This window comes from Melanerpes formicivorus, unplaced genomic scaffold, assembly GCF_026170545.1.
Source record: "Melanerpes formicivorus ecotype bairdi unplaced genomic scaffold, bMelFor1.0.p_v2 SCAF_8, whole genome shotgun sequence".
NCBI lineage: Eukaryota > Metazoa > Chordata > Aves > Piciformes > Picidae > Melanerpes > Melanerpes formicivorus.
The window spans coordinates 6,454,523-6,474,254 of record NW_027142360.1 but is presented as its reverse complement, the minus strand read 5'-3'; the positions used below and the strand labels follow the sequence as shown (position 1 = coordinate 6,474,254).

General features: G+C 40.1%; 1 protein-coding gene across 3 annotated transcripts in view; it reads right to left on the bottom strand.

The window, feature by feature from the left end:
* Positions 1-19,732, bottom strand: part of PIK3C2G (phosphatidylinositol-4-phosphate 3-kinase catalytic subunit type 2 gamma) — a 240,616-nt gene that overhangs the window by 115,575 nt on the left and 105,309 nt on the right. The gene's annotated exons all lie outside the window — the stretch shown is intronic.

The window sequence follows — 19,732 nt, the reverse complement described above, 5'->3', positions numbered from 1 at the left end:
GAGCATTTTCCATAGCTTTACAGAAACACAGTGTAAAGATGTCCACTTGACTGGAAGAGCCAACACTTCACCCTTTTGCTTTGTCTCTCTTTGACCAAGTAGAAGGCCAGCAGAAGACAAGAGATACAAGAGGGCAGGCAGAACTCTGCCTTGTCTGCTGATCCCTCTATTCTAGAACAAAATATAATGAAACTTTACATTTCCTGGGCAGGCTAAGCAAAGCACAGTACAATATTTTCTCTGAATCTTTCTAACCAAGAAAGTTTTCAGGATGGAAGAGTGGCAGCTGTTCAGTAGCCTGCAGCACCTGTCCACTTTTGGCTCTTCACACCTTTCACGTAAGAAACCTGCAGTCGATTTCACCTGCTGCTTCTCATATAACAGAGATGATTTTATAGGCTCTTTTTTGCAAAGCCTTACCCTTGAATGGATGATATCTCTGCTTGAAGTGAAACTTTCGTGTAAAAGAACACGTGATACACTTTATTTTGCTTTTCTGATTTGATTTTTAATATATATAATAGATGTCTGATATGTTGGTCTCTCTTAGATAACAAAAAAATGGTTGCAGTTACTAAATTATGACGGTTAGGTTTGAGAGACCCAACATTTTTATGGGAGTCAAGGGACTAGTTGCCATTATTTGCTAACATTCTCTCAAAGCTCTTTATGAGCAAGACAAACACAATTTGCATCCAGATAAATCACTTGATCCAGCAGATTCAATCAACCCAGTTCCTCTCACTCCTGCTGAATGCCTTGACTGTCCTTCTGCCTCACAAAAAATTAGCAGATCAGTGAAAACCAAGGATATGCTATGCAAATGAATTCACAAACCCTGATAAGAAAAATGTTTCATTTGAGAAATAATGTCATTAGTTGCATGCACATGCACATTAAGAAAATAAATCCCAGATAAAAATGATTTATCTAGAGAAGAAAGAGCACAGCGTTTACCTTTAATATGAACTGTATCAGGAATTAGTAGAAGAGAGTAACAGTGCACCGGTACCACTAGCACTGCCAGGTAATAGATGCTACCTTGTTTAAGGCCTAAGCAAGAAATGATCAGCCTGAGAACATGTCTTCTCAATTTGTTGAATGGACATATTAACATCAATGTAAGTGCTACAAGAATCATATTGGAAAAAAAGTCCTAACAGTGTTTGACCACTTCCACCCCACTGTGTGAAAAGCAAAACAAGCCCCCCTCAAATGCATTGTTAGCAATGTCTGTCTCTTTCTAGTCTGCTCCTCTTCACTGGGCACAGTCTGCAACCAGCAGAGAACTACATTTATTACAGAATTAACCAGGTTGGAAAAGACCTTTGAGATCATTGAGTCCAACCTATCACCCAACACCATCTAATCAACTAAACCATGGCACCAAGTGCCTCATCCAGTCTCTTTTTAAATACTTCCAGTGATGGTGACCCCACCTCCCTGGGCAGCCCATTCCAATGGCAAATCTCTCTTTCTGTGAAGAATTTCTTCCTAACATCCAGCCTAAACCTCCCCTGGCACAGCTTGAGACTGTGTCCTCTTGTTCTGGTGCTGGTTGCCTGGGAGAAGAGACCAACCCCCTCCTGTCTACAGCCTCTTTTCAGGTAGTTGTAGAGAGCAATAACATCTCTTCTGAGCCTCCTCTTCTCCAGGCTAAGCAACCCCAGCTCCCTCAGCCTCTCCTCACAGGGCTGTGCTCCAATCCCCTCTCCAGCTTTGTTGCCCTTCTCTGGACACATTCCAGCAACATGACACAAAGAATACCTGCAGGAGAACACTGGCAATACAAAACTGGAGATTGTTTCCAACACCTCCTGTGTACAGCAGTGCTGACACTGGATAACTTCAGAATCTGAGTGAGGGTTCACAGGCCAAAGATCCCACCCCAGTAAAAGGCTAATGCAGAGCTACAGAAATGAAATGCCTTAACCCTCAAGCATCATTAATACCAAGTGACTTAAGCTCAGGCTTACAACCATAGGTCTTACTGTTCTCAACTATTAATAGAAAAAGTACCACTGCTAAGTGAAAAGAAGCAGAGAGCAATTAACTTTACCCTCCAAAAATTGTATTTTGAATAAATAATTGGAAAAAAGTTGCTTAGCAAATGGATCATAATTAATAGCTGCATGCAAATTATCAATGAGGCAGTATTATTTTGCATTTAATGAGAAATGTGGTAGTCAAGCCTAGCATTCATTTGGAAAAGCCTGGGTTCATCTTTGCCTGTGCTTTCTTCATGGGACTAAGTATGTCCCTGTCTGCACTTGTTTCAAAACTGCAGATTTTCACCTCAGAACAAATGTCATATTGTTGTTACAATTTCATGCAGCATCTTAATTTACACCAGAATCAGCAAGCCTGAAAGATACTGACCATCAACTTCCATAATAATAGCTTGGAGCGAGTTTTTGGCACAGGAACTGAAGTGAGCCATTCACCCCAGGCGTAGCAGAAATTGTTGCACTCTTCCCAGTGGGTAACTGCATTGGAAGCTTGCAATGAATGGGATTAGATGGGATAATCACCACTAAAATAAGCAGATCCAATGGCTTTAATGGGATGATGTCCAAATATGCCAGCAATTAATTGGATACAGGAGGTGACTAAGCTTCTCTACTTTCAAATCATAGAAATAGAAGACAAAATTAATTCAGGTTCAAGCAGTTCACCAGAGCCAATGAATTGTACTGTGTCTGAATTTAGGCCACAGTTATCACAGCAATACACTGAGGAGAATGGGAAAATGGCTTTCTTCATCTGCCTATTGTTTTGAGTAGTTCACGTCTCCCCAAATGGCTCTGGATATCTACTGTGGCTTCCCGTTAGCTTCACAGCTGGAACAAAGAATCCCTCATGACACTATAAAACAAAATATCGGACACAGAACTAATTCTGTATGGTTCTTTGTGCACTGAGCAATCCAGATTGACATGAAACTACAGGATTAAACCTGAGTTACACTGCAGCATTTTGGTTAACTTCACTTTAAAATGCTGAACACACTCATTTGGGGTTTTTTTTGAGTTTGTTTTGTGGTGGTGCTGTGGTTTGATTTTGTGTGTGTGTGGTTTTGTTTATTTGTTTAGTGGTTTGGGTTGTTTTGTTGTTATTTGTTTGATTTTTTTTTTAACATGGTAATTCAGAAATAGCTGTAGGGAGAAAAATAAATTGTCTTTCTACAAGGTCATTATGGCCTTTGGCTGCACACACTAGGTGCAGTTCCAGATTTGTATGCATACATCTTGAGCCAAATCTGCAGTTTATAATCCTAGAATTTTCAGATTACCAGTTTTGTGATTCATGAGAAGGGTTTGATTTGGGAAGAGGAATAGGATGGGAGAATGACATTGCTTTGCAAACATTATGTCATTCAAAAGAATGTATTCTGCGAAGCAGTAGATCTTGAGATGGGATGCTAATGTTCCTATTTGCTCTGCACTCAGTTACAAGAATTTGCTTTGTTTAACTATGTCTACAGTCAAAGCTGTTATCTCTCAGGTAGAATCTCAGATTTTTATGGATGAGGTGCTCAGATGCTAACAAAAGAAGAAGAATGGATCAGATTTGATACATCCCAAATACATACAGAGTTAACATTTCTTTTAAGGCAGTACCACATCAACCTCTCTGGAAGAACCTGTCTGCAGATGTGTTGTGTTATGAGTGAAGATAACACAGGTACAAGAAGAACTAGGATCCTAACTTACATTCCTTCCTGACCTGCCAGTCTTTCTAGGGTCTTTTCTTTCACCTGGAAATCTCTGCTCTATCTAGTAGCCCTGCTTATCTTCTTTTCTCAGTATTTAACAGAGAGAATGCTTTTCAGACCATTGCCTACATAGGAATAGGAAACTACACCAAGCCTTCAGCAGGTACTGCTGTAGGTGTTTCAGCAATGACTGGAACTCAGTGTAATTACAAGATTGCAAAACACTACTTTCAGCAGTTCTCTGATATCTGACCTAGTATATTTTCTGTAAGATGTGGAGTTTTGTGGGGTTTTTTCCTGGCATTTTGTCATATGGCATCTCAATGCTGCAAAACAACAAAGGATGCATGGATCTGATAGTCAGATAAGAGCAACTTGTTACCTCTGTGCATGTGTGTGTGTGACTGTCAAAAAGAGTAACTTGGAGAGATCCTCCAGAGCTCCAACAATGCGATGTCAGGAAGACATATGGTCCTTTATACTTCAAAAATAAGTAGTAAGTTCATTTGCTTTCAGGGAACAGAAGAGTGAGAATCAGACTTTTTAATAAGGGACTCTCTAGAGTCCAAATAACGCTTTTCAATCTTGTCATGAAAGAAATGTCTGTAGACTGCAGATCTCATTATGCATAAGGCTATTCTGCAGTCTTCTTCAAACAAGATGATACCTACCATATTTTCATTTGGTTAAAGCAGAAGGCACAAAGAGACACAGCTCTTGTCAGCTCATTCCTGATAATGGCAGGACAGAAGAACAAGTATTTACATTGCAGAGAAGAGTGTTTCTGTTATCTTCACAGCCCTTCTTTCTAGGCCTGTTTTCTTTCTTCCTCTCTGGTTTTAGTTTTCTTTCTCTCTTCTCGGTCCATTCATTTCCTGCTCCCCCAACAGTATCTTTTGTAAGGGTGGGAGAGGAGAGCAGAAGAGGAAGTATCTTTAGATTCCTCTACAGATTTCTATTTTAGATTTAAATACTGGTCTAATTCTGATCTCCCTTTCATTTCACTGCTTTATTGCCACCAAGTATTTGCTCTGTATGAAGAGAAGTGGGAATTTAAAGCAAAGCTCTTGTACCAGGGGAAGTTTGCTGTAAGATATTAGTAAAAGACAACTTTTCCTTTTTAGTTGGCCCAAGGGTATTTTCCTAGTCGACAGCTGGCCTAGTTACCATGGAAAACAGAAGAGCTGGAGGGCAGGCACAGTAGGAAAGTGAGGCATAGACCTATGTGAAATTAGTTTGGCTTAGTTTGCAGAGGCTTACTGAAATTAATCTCTCATTTCAGAGAGCTTGTTGCTCTTTTGTTGTTGGGTAGTAGACATTAATTTTCATCTAGGTTTGTAAGCCCATCTTAGCTCTGCTGAGACATGCTCACCTGTGGGACCAGATCTGAATAAACTTTTGAATAAGCTAAATTCCCTCTTAGTGAACCCCTAGCCAAGAAGGTATTCATTCTTTAGCGTCTATCAAGCAAACCTTACAAGACTCTGCAAATCAAAACAGATCTGGGGGTTAAAATTAATAGATTTTAAAATCAGGAAATTTAAGGCAGATACAGGAATAAAAATCTGTCTTGAATTCCTGATTCTACTTGCTGTGTGACCTTGGTAAAACTCTTTAATTTTCCTGTGCTTTTGTTTCCCTTTTCAAAAGGCAAAAGGGCTATTTAACTTTCATAGGATGCTGTGTTTGTTTGTAAGCTGTTTTCATGCCACAGAGGTAAATGCCATGGCAAATAGGTCTGTTTAATAACATTGCCATCTCTTTCCCATGTGGGACTTGTACAGCCAGCATTTTTCATTCATATGGGAGAAAATAGCAGCAGCTGGCATTTTTTCACTCCTGAGAAAAGCAGAAATAAGATTTAGTTGTTGTGATAAAAAGTTCAGCTTCAGTTCCAAGATTCACAATCGCATTTGTGGAAGTATTATTGCAGTAAGCAGATGTCATATTTCCATATGTCCTGAGCCAGGTGAAGAGTGGAATGTGCTCTCCAGGGGCAGTTTCTGCATTGGCAGAATAAATAGACTAGATCAGCCATCTGACACAAAATGCTACTAGGACTTTGAAACTCACTAGCTCTGATAAAGGTATCCTTCCTGCAGTCAAAGTGCTTCCTTTATGTTCACTCTATATGAGGATGGAGCTGGACAGTACAAGGAGAGGAGAAATCATAATTTTCCTCCCCTCTTCCATCATACACACGCTCACTCACTTTTAATTGCATGAATACCCCTGAAATAACTGCATTTCTCCTTAGATCTGTACTCTGCTGAGCAAGCAAAAGACCTGTGTGTGAAAAAATTTATATGGATGAGTGCCATATTATTTCCACCAGCAAAGCAGTGGCAGTACTCACAGGGTGGCAGCCATGAAGGAACCTTGCAGAGCCAAACAAATTACTGTTTAAGCATGCTTTAAATTGCCGTTAAAAAAAAAAACCTCCTGATGATAAAGCAGAGCAACAGATGAAGGCTGCAAGTGTCAGCTTTAAATTGCTGGGAAAATGATATGAGAATGGGATGTTATTTAAGTGACTTTTCATTTTCACACCATGACCAAGCAATGTGCTTCTGAGTGACACACAGAACAAAGCACTGATAATTGCAAGAATATTTGACATGGTGGCTGCTTAAATTCATTTTAACAAAGTGCCCTATCAACAAAAAACCATACAGCAGATCTGTGGGTTATGCAAGCTACTCAGAAGCTGGCTAAACAGTGCCCAGTAGAAAAGTTCACTTAATAAAAATGCTTCTCCTGATAGAAATCATCACACACAGTGGAATGACATTGTAAAGAAGGTCAAGTAGATGAATAAAACCTGACTCCTAATACCAGACTCATCAAAGAATAGACTAGACTAGACTAAACTAGAATAGAATAGACCAGGTTGGAAGAGACCTTCAAGATCATCACGTCCAACCCATCATCTGACACTATCTAATCAACTAAATCATGGCACCAAGCACCCCATCAAGTCTCCTCCTAAACACCTCCAATGATGGCGACTCCACCACCTCCCTAAGCAGCCCATTCCAATGGCCAATCACTCTCTCTATGAAGAATTTCTTCCTAACATCCAGTCTAAACCCCCCCGATGCATCTGGAGACTGTGTCCTCTAAAGGAAATGAATAGAATAGAATTAGAATAAACCTTTATTAGAATAAACCAAACTAGGTTGGAAGAGACCTTCAAGATCATCGTGTCCAACCCATCAACCAATCCAACCCACCTAAACAGCTAACCCATGGCACCAAGCACCCCATCAAGTCTCCTCCTGAACACCTTCAATGACGGCGACTCCATCACCTCCCCGGGCAGCCCATTCCATAGCACAATCACTCTTTCTGTATAGAACTTCTTCCTAACATCCAACCTGAACCTCCCCTGGCGCAGCCTGAGACTGTAATGCTACAGGTGAAAGCAGAAATTAGCTGAGCTAGGTAAGTGTAGTGTTAAAAGCTGTGATTTTGTCTAAGCAATGCTGAAATCTTGTTTATTGTCTGATCTCCTCTCTGCCAGTGCTCAGAGGATAATCATCACAGATAGCAATATCTCAGTTCCCAGAGACAGCCCCACTTCCTTTGCTGATGTACATGTCTCGTGATGAGGGTTTAGTCTTTACATCAATCCATGCCCATGGATTTGACTCTGGAAATCCCTGTTCAATTCCTTCTGCGTTAGCCAAGATGGCAACTGGCACACGAAGGCTAATAAGTCTGACTAATATCAGTTCAGTAAATTATTATTTTTTTTCAGCATTAGATAATTTTGTACTAATCCAAACATTTATATCCATTTGCTATCAGCTGACATGACATAATTTCTCATTCAACACTAATTGCAAACTACTGGTTTCTTATTCCAAAGAGTATTTGCTGTCAATTATAACTTACGACTTTGTATACAGCTATTTTTCAAAGAATATCATCACCAAATATTGTGCTTTCTGCCTAGCTGCAGAACTTATGCTCCAGCATGTGGCTGGTGATGTGGGCAGAATGCAAGAGTCGGGTAATTTCTCATAAAGATTGTCATTTTAGCAACATTTCTTTGTGTTTTCCATTACATATTTATACCAGTCCTGATTGAAAGAAATAAATAAAGCTACCTGAAGCAACTCTTAATTTAAGCAGTGTTGAATGTAGCCCCTCTAGTTAATTTTTTTTTTAGTATATAAATAATTTTGGGTTTATTCAGCTTGCCTTCATGCTTGTTTCTTCAGATGATAGATAAAAAGGTGAACATCCCTACTGCTGGCCCAACTGCTCTTATTCTAACATGAAAGACTGAATCCCTCACTGGCTACAATCGAATGTCAATATTTGTACCTCAAGGAATGGAGAAGAGGTTGGAGGAAGCACACTGCACTGCACTTCCAGGTGAAAGACATCATTAACGTTTGTGTGATGGAAAGGTTCCTGTGGCCCAACACTCATTGCTGATGGCAAGTGTAATTCCCTGAGGCTGAATGTATCATTCGACCATTCCTGTCTGTCTGAGCTTTGATTTTGATGAACGCTTTTCCAAAACAGGCAGCAGAAGTTCCTACTTTAATCTTTCAGCCACCCACTAGTGCTATGATCTTGCAATATCTTTCTATAGGAATAATGATCTTTAAGAGACAAAAGTAAATACTTGCTGCCTGATTTTCTCACTGAAACAAAGAAATGTTGTTTTGAACTTCACCAAACAGTATTCGGTGTATTTGATAGGCACCACAGCAAAAGCTAAAGAACAATTCAGCTGTCTGTCTTTTGACTGAAATGTCTAATGCTCATATGAACTATTGAGGAGAATTTTACAGGCTTTAGATTTGGAGGGAGCCTTAATTCTTTTAAATTCACAGGTCAGTTTCTGTTACTTAACTCGAGTCCAACAAACACCAGTTTCAACCAAGTGGGTTCTTGCCAAGAAAACAGAACGAGACTATGTGAGACATGGTCCATTGCATAATTCTCTTGCTTAAAAAGAGGTTATTACAACATGCTAGCAGCGTTGTTCAAACAAAAGAGTCATGCAAAGACAACTTGTCTGACAGCTCTTTCTTTCCCCTCTCAGCTTCTTTTTAATTTGGTCCCAATCCAAATGACAACATTATGATTACAGTCTAACATACCATTTAATATGGGTGAGCATTCAGAAAGCAATTAATGCTTAAGGAAATATTTTCAAACAGCAAGGGGTTTATGAATTTAATCCTGAAATATTCATCATCTGCAAATACCTAAAAATACTGACTTCTTATAATAGCTCTGCTCTGTTGACCTGGCATGAACTTTTGGCAATCCTTCCACCTCTCCTGGCTACAAATATTGCCTTTTATTCTATTTTTTTAAAAAAATATATAGCTATTTTAAAAAACCATAAAATTGTTAATATTTATATTTGGGTTTAGCTTAGTAACTTATTTTCTCTAGAAAAATTCTTCACAAAGTTATTTTTGTTAAATCAGGTACTGATGGATCATTTTCAACACAGTCTAACTCATGATTCTTCTTTTCCTAATGTTTCAGTCATTTAGACAAAGGTCCAAAGTTCAGCTTTCATTCTGGTGGAAAAGATGATTAAACCTAGAAATATTAACCACAGAAACAGAAAACTAAATGACCAATAATTCATTACACTGAATGTCCTTTATCCACTTGTAATCTCTCTGTTTATTCTTACTTGTCCTTAAAGATGCCACTGAAAATGTTTAGAAATTGGGAAAATTTACTAAACTCAAACCTGTGATCCACTGCATGATACCTATGAATTACAACTCCCAACATATCAATCCAAGAACCTCAGAGACTGCATTATTGAAGTCACATGGTAAGAAATTTGTGACACAAATTCAAAGAAAAAGATTTAAACCAACTCCCTAGGGCAGCACAAGACAATCTTTGCCAAAACTTGGTTCAAACAGCTATAGTTAGAACACTAAATCTCGCTAAGCTAAAAACAGAAGAAGACCTACAACAGGGGAAGACTTAGAAAATATTTTACATAATCCAATGCAATTTTTAAACATCTGTAGATTCGTTTTGCATGCAATAATTACCTTTTTTTGGGAAAAAGGCTTTATTTAAGGTAGATCACCATTAAATAATTTCCAAACATTCCCATGCTCTTTAACATCTTTATTGATGATCTGGATGAGGGCATTGAGTCCATCATCAGTACATTTGCAGACGACACCAGGCTGGGGGCAGGAGTTGATCTGCTGGAGGGTAGAGAGGCTCTGCAGAGGGACCTCGACAGGCTGGACAGATGGGCAGAATCCAACTTGAACACATCCAAGTGCCGGGTTCTACACATTGGCCACAACAACCCAATACAGTGCTACAGGCTGGGGTCACAATAGCTGGAGAGAGGCCAGATAGAGAGGGACCTGGGGGTACTGGTCGATGGTAGGCTGAACATGAGCATGCAGTGTGCCCAGGCAGCCAAGAGGGCCAATGGCATCCTGGCCTGCATCAAGAACAGTGTGGCCATCAGGAGCAGGGAGGTCATTCTGCCCCTGTACACTGCACTGGTTAGGCCACACCTCAAGTACTGTGTGCAGTTCTGGGCCCCTCATTTTAGGAAGGATGTTGACTTGCTGGAATGAGTCCAGAGAAGGGCAACAAAGTTGGTGAGGAGCTTGGAACACAAGCCCTATGAGGAGAGGCTGAGGGAGCTGGGGTTGCTTAGCCTGGAGAGGAGGAGACTCAGGCGTGACCATATTGCTGTCTACAACTACCTGAAGGGAGGTTGTAGACAGGTGGATGTTGGTCTCTTCTCCCAAACATCCAGTACCAGAACAAGAGGACACAGTCTCAGGCTGCACCAGAGGAGGTTTAGGCTGGATGTTAGGAGGAAGTTCTATACAGAGAGAGTGATTGCCCATTGGAATGGGCTGCCTGGGGAGGTGGTGGAGTCACCATCATTGGAGGTGCTTGGGAGGAGACTTGATGGGGTGCTTGGTGCCATGGTTTAGTTGGTTAGGTGAGTTGGATTGGTTGATAGGTTGGATTCGATAATCTTGAAGGTCTCTTCCAACATGGTCTATTCTATTCTATTCTATTCTATGAGGTAAAAACCTGAATGTGCAAGCACAAAATGCAAAGAAAATAAACATTTTAGATATTATACCTGACAAATATAAAATGAGGTCTCCTCTTCTAGTATTTTACTTCAGCAATCAGAATCAGGTAGCACCAGGACTTTGCAGCAGAAAAATGGAGGACTCCTCTCAACCATAGGATTGCTCTCAGCTGCAGAAGGTAATATTTCACCACAAAAAAATACCACCACCTGCTCAGCTGAGAATCGTTGAGATTTTCCATGTTGTTTGCTTTCTAACTGAGTATTTCACTCTCCAAGAACTACTGTAACCTCATCTGGGAAATTTGCATTATCTTTAGATGGAAGATATTGTTATAACTTTATGATATGGACATTTAACATTGCCTAAATTGGTCACTTTTCTTATGTTGGCCTAGCTCAATGTATAGCTAAACAAAATGTCACTGTAGAGACAGCTTCATGGCTTTTCAGTCTTTTTTTTTTCTTTCCCTATCAGTCTTTCACAGTATAAAAACCAAAACAACCCCTCCTCATCCATCAAATTCACGACACAAAATTATCCATTTGAAGTGGCAGAAGTAGATGAATGTTTTGTCAAAAGCTTTCCTGATTTATTACTACTCTGGTTTACATCGCCAAATGTTCCTCTGGGACAAGCAAAGATTATGTGAAGCATCCATCGAGAAAGACTTTGGCATTCTGTTTTGGTTTTGAAGGGAGCAACAATAAAACATTTTTAATGGGAAAAAAAAAAAAGATGAAAGGCACAGATGAAAGCTTAGTGTGATATCTGCACAGAGCCCTGCTCTGAGTCCCTTCCCCAGTGACACCCTCTCCGCTTCTTCAGTCCTGTTCACCTCCACAAGTGGGACATTATAGACCATCTGTGGTGGTTTAGGCTGGGTGCTGGCCTGGATGCCACTGCACAGAACACACTTGGGATGTCCCAGGTGTGTTCTGTGCAGTGTCATCCAGGCCAGCACCCAGCCTAAACCACCACACGCCACCCCTTATTCCATACCATAATCCCTGCACCCAAAACATATCATCAAATTAGAACTCTTCTGATGACATGTCTAGCAACAGTCCAGGCCTTCAAGTGGCTCAGTTGGTAGGGCATGAGAGTCTGAGTGTTGAGATTGTGGGTTTGAGCCTGCAATAGGCAGTGATGTTCTGCTTTTTATACCCTAGCTGGGCAGGGAGGGGGGAGTGGAACAGACTCAGCTTTCCCAGGGGGAAAACGCCCTTCAGAGAGTGTAAAGTACCCTCAAGCCCTCCACCCTGCTTTCTTCTTTTGTTGTCAGAAAAAGGCGTTAACCCACCACACCATCAGATCCCAGCACCAGAGGCATGGTACCAGACCAGCAAAAAATGATCTCTTCAATTCTTTTTACACAGGATATCCAAAAAACACCACCAATCTTTCGTATTGGAGGGGTTAAGACAGGTATGACTTGAAGCTTGTAGAAACTTGTTCAGCATAGCTGAAAAAATAGATTTGTCAGCTTCAATATTTTTAAATACAAAGGTAGCCAAAACAAACAAAAAATGAGTAAGAGCAGCAGTATCTGGAAAAACATCATACTGAAAAACATTTTCCTTTGTGCTACCTTATAAATCATGAAGCAAAGAATGGCCACTTGCTCTTTTTGTTTGTTTTGTTTTCAGAATTCTTTCACTTTTTTTAGTTTATCTCTTCAACTCTAAGTAAGTTTATTTGTGCATTCACACACAGAATGTTTTGGGTTGGAAGGGACCTCTGAAGCTCATCCAGTTCAAGCCCCTCGCAGTAAGCAGAGGCATCCTCAACTAGATCAGGCTGCCCAGAGCCTTGTCGAGCCTCATATGTTCCCTTGTGCAGGTTCACATAAGTATTGGTGTGGTTTTTCATTACAGTAACACTTACTGATAGCTTTGGCATTTACAAACTTATTTATGTTGCATTTGACAGTGTTAATACACTCCAGGTATGATTTTTGGCACGGAATTTCCTTTGTTGCAAAGGACAGACACTCACAGATCTCTATATTCATCAACTTATTTAGCTGCAGCTGAATGCTTGCCTGCACAAATATAAAATGATGTGAACTATCATGCTTCAGCCCATTCTCACCTTCGTATAGGATCACAAGGGTGTCTTGCCTCTTCCTTTTCATGCTTGCACCCAAACTGGAAAAACACATGACATTCCTGGATTTCTAAATACTGAGAATCATCAAAATAATAAAAAAAAACCCACCCCAGAAACATGCCCAACTGTGCTATTGATGTTCTTTGTCAAGGATTCATCACATTCTATAATATTCACTGTGTTACACAAAGGCATAGTTTTTATCGCTTTATTATTTTTAAATGGATACACTTGAGACACTTGAATGTGTCCAGAGAATGATAACAATGCTGGGGAGAGGTCTGGAGCACAGCCCTGTGAGTAGAGGCTGAGGGAGCTGGGGTTGTTTAGCCTGGAGAAGAGGAGGCTCAGGGGAGACCTTATTGCTGTCTACAACTACCTGAAGGGAGGTAGTAGCCAGGAGGGGGTTGGGCTCTTCTCCCAGGCAACCAGCACCAGAACAAGAGGACACAGTCTCAAGATGCACCAGGGGAAGTTTAGGCTTGAGGTGAGGAGAAAGTTCTTCACAAGAGTTATTGGCCATTGTAATGTGCTGCCCAGGGAGGTGGTGGAGTCACAGTCCTGGGAGGTGTTCATAAAAGAATTGGGCGTGGCACTTGAAGCCATGGTTTAGTTAGTCATGAGGTGTTGGGTGATAGGTTGGACTTGATGATCTCTGAGGTCTTTTCCAACCTCATTGATTCTATGATTCTATGACATTTCCTTTTTCAGAAAAGAGGTGTTTTTTAACAGTGTGGGAGAACTAATTCCCTCTTTATATTTAAAACGTTTAAATGCCATGCTTTAACCTTCACAAGCAGTGTTGGACTTTTTAACTCTTTGGAGTTTAGTTTCATTTTCTTTTTAGTCTGAAGCTCAGAAGTTTAGGATGCTTACTATTTTAGTCAGAATATTGACATTTATAAAGAGAAATCACAACATCTGCAACAGCTTTGCTCTTTGGCAAATAATGTGATTTGAAAAGCTGTTTAAAACAAGTGAACTTAGTCTAGCAGCACTTTTTATGTGCTGTTAGTTTTGTCACACTCTTAGTCCCAGAAACTAACTGCCTGATTAAAAGGCCATTAAAGCCAAAGGAAAGAGTCTCATAAACTGCAAAGAATTATGGATCCAGGCTTCTCTGCATTGTACTCAGAACAGCATAGGCAGTAACTTTACAACTATTTCAAAGCTACAAGCCAATATGCCTGTAGCTTTGCCTGAAAGTGTTATTTCTAGCATGCAAAAAGAGCCTTTCAACTATCCCAGTCAATGTCTCTCTGTGCTTTAGGGTACATTTACAAGATTAAGTAAGAGACTCGTGGACCTGGAGGCAAATGGCACAGCTGTAGCAGGATGAGTTCCCTGTGCAGCACACAAACTGAGTCTTTGCTACCTGCTTTAGGTCTCCCTGGTGCTCCATGTGCTTGCTAAACCCTGAGGTCAAAAGGTAAAAAATCTCTGTGTGTGGATTTGATTCTATAGCTTCAGAAATACTGCTGGTTATGTTATGGTCCACAAACAGTACAGACATGAAAGCAGACTGCAGTCAGTATTATCTGCTCAGATGCTTCACAGAAGCATGCAGGTATGGGCAGAACAGTCTTGTAGGACAGAGTGTGTCAAAGCTGGGCCACTTTTGCCCATCTTGTCTTTTAGGGGTGATTCCAGTCCCACAGTCATCCTTGTAGCTCTCTTTTGGACTCTCTTCAGTAGATTCCTGTCTCTCTTATATTGGGACGCCCAAAACTGGACACAGTATTCCAGGTGCAGTCTCCCTAGAGCAGAAGGGGAAGAGAACCCCCTTTTGCACATACATTAATGTAATTTTAATAAGTTGGGCATTTCAGCCTGCTTTATACAGCTATTTAGGATGTTCATTAACAACAAACAGACTTGATAACTTCTAGCTGTGGAAGAAAGACACCATAATGTGGGAAGAAAAAGAGCTGAAGGATGGCTGTCTGTTTAATGTTCAGATAATTAAGAGTATTGGACAGATGAGTATCTGCTTGATCTATTTCTTCTTTTGAAGTCTTCAAATAAATTATGGTTCATGAAGACCAGATTTGACAGTGAAAAATCTCTTTCTTTTCAGGAAATATGAAGCAATGATCTATTGTTCCAATGTTGGAGCTCTGAATGAAACTAAGTGGTAATGAATTTGGAAATCATAATATTCAGGGGTAAACCTCCCAATAGTAGAGAATTTAACTGGGCTTTAAAAAAAACTTTTATATATATATCTTATGCTTTTTTTGGATATTTCTTTGTTTTATATATATAGAAAAAGAAATAAAATACTGTGTTCTAGTCTTGAAATCAATAGTCTAGCTCACATTATTTTCAGTGTGCTGGAACTAAGAGTTCCTTTTTAATCTCTCAGTCTTACTCATCTACAAGATGTGAACTGGAAAAGAAAGACTAATCCCTTTTCTCTTGGTTGTCAGTCAAAATGTAGTTGAGAAGTTGCATAAACCAGGAAAGTTCCATAAAGTTTTAGTGACTTAGAAGACAAGCTACAAAAGGACACTTTGCCTTCAGCAAGAATTTCACCTTACTTTTTCTTTTCTTGGGGTAAGTATACCAGAATGTCATGATCTGCCAAAATTTACAAACACTTACATCCTTCCAGAACAATGAAACATGTTCCTTAGCAGCACCTTCAAGCAGCTGCCACAGTTCCTAGAGGACACTATACTTCTCCCTCATGTTCTGTCCTTCTATGGAAGGCAACCATCTGTGAAACAATACTCCTGGCCACCTGCTGCTCCAGCCAGCTGTTTCCCGTGTATGCTGCAGTTGCCACCTATGAAAGTAGCTGAAAGCCAAAAAACACTCAAGCAAGTGGGAAACTGATTGGCAAGTTGCCAGAGAAAGAGAGACGGATGAAAACCTTACCACAAACGCTGACAAAGCCCCCTGTGTGTGAAACACGGTAGCAAGGTGATAAACAGAGACTTTCAGTGAGCAGAAGGGTCCAAAGGGGCTCAGCAGACCTCTTTCCCCTTAAGCAACTTGTCTGCTTTTCTACAAGCAGTTTAGTAACTTCTCACCATAGCTCCAGGGAATGGGAAAGTTTGCTCCAGACTTTTCCCCTCCCAGGAATTCTGATGGGAAAAGACTAGAATCAAGAATTTCTAGGAGATAGTAAGGTAGGGTAAAGTCTCCCATGCTTCATAGACGTTAAGAACTCTTGGAATACAACTAAAAAAGGGATTTAAGTGGCACATGGGTCCTGTGCTGGGACTGTAGGCATGGGCAACTTTTAGTGTCCTTGAGCAGGGGAGCACATTTGAATGTACCAATGAGGAGTTAAAACATTGATGGATCCTAATGGCCCAAATCCCTCGAAAATTTAGAGTGGAGAAAAAAGCCACATGTGACTAGAACAAAAGCAATCACAGAATATAAAATGAGTTGCCTCCTCATTTGAAATAGCAGAGTTAATGGGACAGTAGATCAGTAGATACAAGCAAAGAACTGACTGAGCCTATCCTGATTTACAACTAAAGTCTCTTCTCCCAGGCAGCCAGCACCAGAACAAGAGGGCACAGTCTCAAGCTGCACCAGGGGAGATTTTGGCTGGATGTTAGGAAGAAGTTTTTCACAGAAAGAATGATTGGCCATTGGAATGCACTGCCCAGGAGGTGGTGGAGTCACCATCACTGGAGGTGATGAAGAGACTAGATGGTGAAGAGACTAGATGGGGCACTTGGTGCCATAGTTTAGTTGATTAGATAATGTTGGATGATAGGTTGGACTCAATAATCTCAAAGGTCTTTTCCAACCTGGTTTATTCTAGTCTAGTCTAGTCTAGTTCCTAAGAATTAATAGTCTATCCATTTTGTCCACTTTTGCCAATTACTCTGCCATAATTTTAAAATACAATCTGCAGAGAAACTTATCATTATTGATGGAATGGAGATAACAATTTACTTTCCAACATTAATATTAAAAAGGTGATGAACTGGTAACAGCCTTGATAGCTGCTTATCTGTGGCGTGCAGGGAAATTGAGGCAATTTTAAACCACAGAATTGTTCCAGTTGGAAAAACCTCCAAGATCACTGGCTCCAACCATCATAAAACTCCACCTCCACCAAGTCTGGGGCCAAACAACATCTGTCAGCACCACATCTCTGCCTCCCCACAACAATGCCAGGGGTGGGGATTCAGCCACCCTCCTCTGTCATTAAAATAACTTAGTGCCGACAATCTCCACTATTTCTGCCAACTAGTTTCTAGATTTACAATAGTATTATAAAACATAAAAGTTAAAATCAGTTGATTTCTCCCCTGTGGCTCTGAAATCTTGTCACCAATTTTCTGTATTACATTAGAGTTGTCCTTTCCAAGTTTTACTTGGGGCAGATACTGTGCACAGTGTTGTATTATTTAATAGTGGAAGGGTAATGCCATTCATCAGAAGTGCAAAAGAATACAGTCTTGTCACTACAGTTTGTTTTTACCAATTCTTATTTTTTGATTACTAATTTGCTAATGAAACAAAAGAAAACACTTGGGAATGTTACCTAATCAGAAGAAGTAGTTAGGTTAATGTACATGCACACGAGTTACATCATTCTTCTTCAGAGATAAGTGGAAGAACATTTCTGTTTTCCCTTAGTTTTCTAAGAATTGAAATTAAATTTGTGAGGTGAAGGAAGCTTTTTATTAATTAATTAAGGCTTTTAAAATAATAAAAAAAAACCTGTGAAATGACTGTCAAATTTTGTAAATGGAATTTATGTCTTGGGAAACAGCCTTTGAAAATACTGGAACAGGACTATAAATAATTACACAAAGTGAAATGTTACATAGAAAGCAGTTTACTACTGAAGAACATGGTGGAGCACAGCAATTGAAGAGAGTTTATGGTGTGTTCTTTAAGAGATGTGCACAATACTAAAGTTTGCAGTTTGGATAGAAACTTCTAGTGTGACCCCCCAGCCAGAGCAGGATCACGTAGAGTAGGTCACACAGGAACTCATCCAGGTGGGTTTTGAATGTCTCCAGAGAAGGAGACTCTACAACCTCTCTGGGCAGCCTGTTCCAGTATTCTGTCACCCTCACAGTGTGTTTCCTCATGGTCATATGGAACCTCCTATGTTCCAGCTTGCAATCTGATGTTCTACCCTGAAATTCCTAGGTAATTGTTTTTCTTGTTCATTGCTCCATTTCTAAACAGTAAAAGACTGCATAAATGTCAACATCCCCTGATGTGTTTAACAGCTGTATAGATGTGGTGCTTAGGGATATGGCTTTTGTGGTGGACTTGATAGAGTAGCGTTAATGGTTGGACTTGATCTTGAGGGTCTTTTCCAACCTAAATGACTCTATGATTCTATGATTTGAATGAAAAGTCTAAACAAAGGAGGTGCCCACCATGAACAGGGTTGCCATCAGCTTAAAGGCAGAGAATACAGTGAACATTGAGGAATATTCTATTTGATGTATGCATAATTATGCTATAGATTATGCTGTAGCTAAAAAAAAAAATGTATTTTGCTCCATTAAACTGTACTGTGCCAGATAATGATGTCAGTAGTTTAGGATAGTATATTTGCTCTATATCACCCAAGATTATATTATTAGACAGCTCAAGCAAAACTTGGGGTAAAATGGCGTGGTGGTTTAAGCCTTAACTGAGAGTTAAGAGCTCAGATGGGGACAAGATTGAGAATCTTTCCCCTGCTCTCCCTCCTTCCTTCCAACAGAGAGGGAAAAAAAAGGGAAAGGAGCAAATCCACCAAACAATAATTTGGAGTTGGCTTGGAAGTAGAGAGGTAAAGAGTTTTCTTTAAACAACAACAACAAATATATATATATGTATATATATATATATATATATATATATATATATATATATATATAACAATAATAAGTAATGTTCACAAGGGCAAAGAACAAGGATGGATGGGAGGTGGACAAAGAAGAATACAAAACCAGTCTCTCTCTGAAGAGCTGCAGAGGCAGCAGAGAGAAGGATCAGGCCTTACCACATGGCAGAGGAGCAGGAAGGCAGCTGCAGTAGCTCTCATCCAGGAGAGGCAGGAGCCAAAAGGAGCTAATGGCTGCAATGTCCTGCTTTTTATACCCTAGCTGGGCAGGAAGCGGGGAGTGGAACAGACTCAGTTTCCCAGGGGGGAAACACCCTGCAGGGAGAGCAAAGCACCTGCAAGCCCTCCACCCATTTTTTTTTACAGGATGGGCGTTAACCCACCACAAATGGATATTTACATAGATCTACGTTGCAAAGCAAAGAGGAGGAAGACTCTGATATTGCAATAAATACTACTTACTTTCTAAGAAGAGAGGAGTTAAAGAAAACACAGGCAAACAAATGATGTCCCCACTGTCCACTGAACTCCATTGGAAATAATGTCTAATTGCACAGGAAAACTACTAACCCTGAGTACATTTAAGAACTCTCTCCAGTATGACTAAATTTAACATAAAATAATGGAAATCATCTCAGGCATATTTCAGGCACTTCCAGAAAAAAAAGGTTTGTTAAACATGGTTCATCTTTATTTGACAGATGTGCCCATTAGGCATGTTATTGTTACCCTACTCGTTTCACTAAAACAAACACATTCATAACTCTGTTTTATCCCCACTAACACTTCCAGAGATCACACAGGTATGAAAGCATGATCTATGTTCTTTACAGCCTCACACTTCATCAACCAAATGATTACACTAGAAGTTGTCTTTCCCTTGCAGGGAGGAATGCTTTTGCTTTAAGGGGTCGGAACCATTTCAGCTGTAAATGATATCTTGGTTCATCCATCATTATTAAACGACAAAACCCAACCCCATACTACAGTTTGACTTCCAGCTCACAGGGT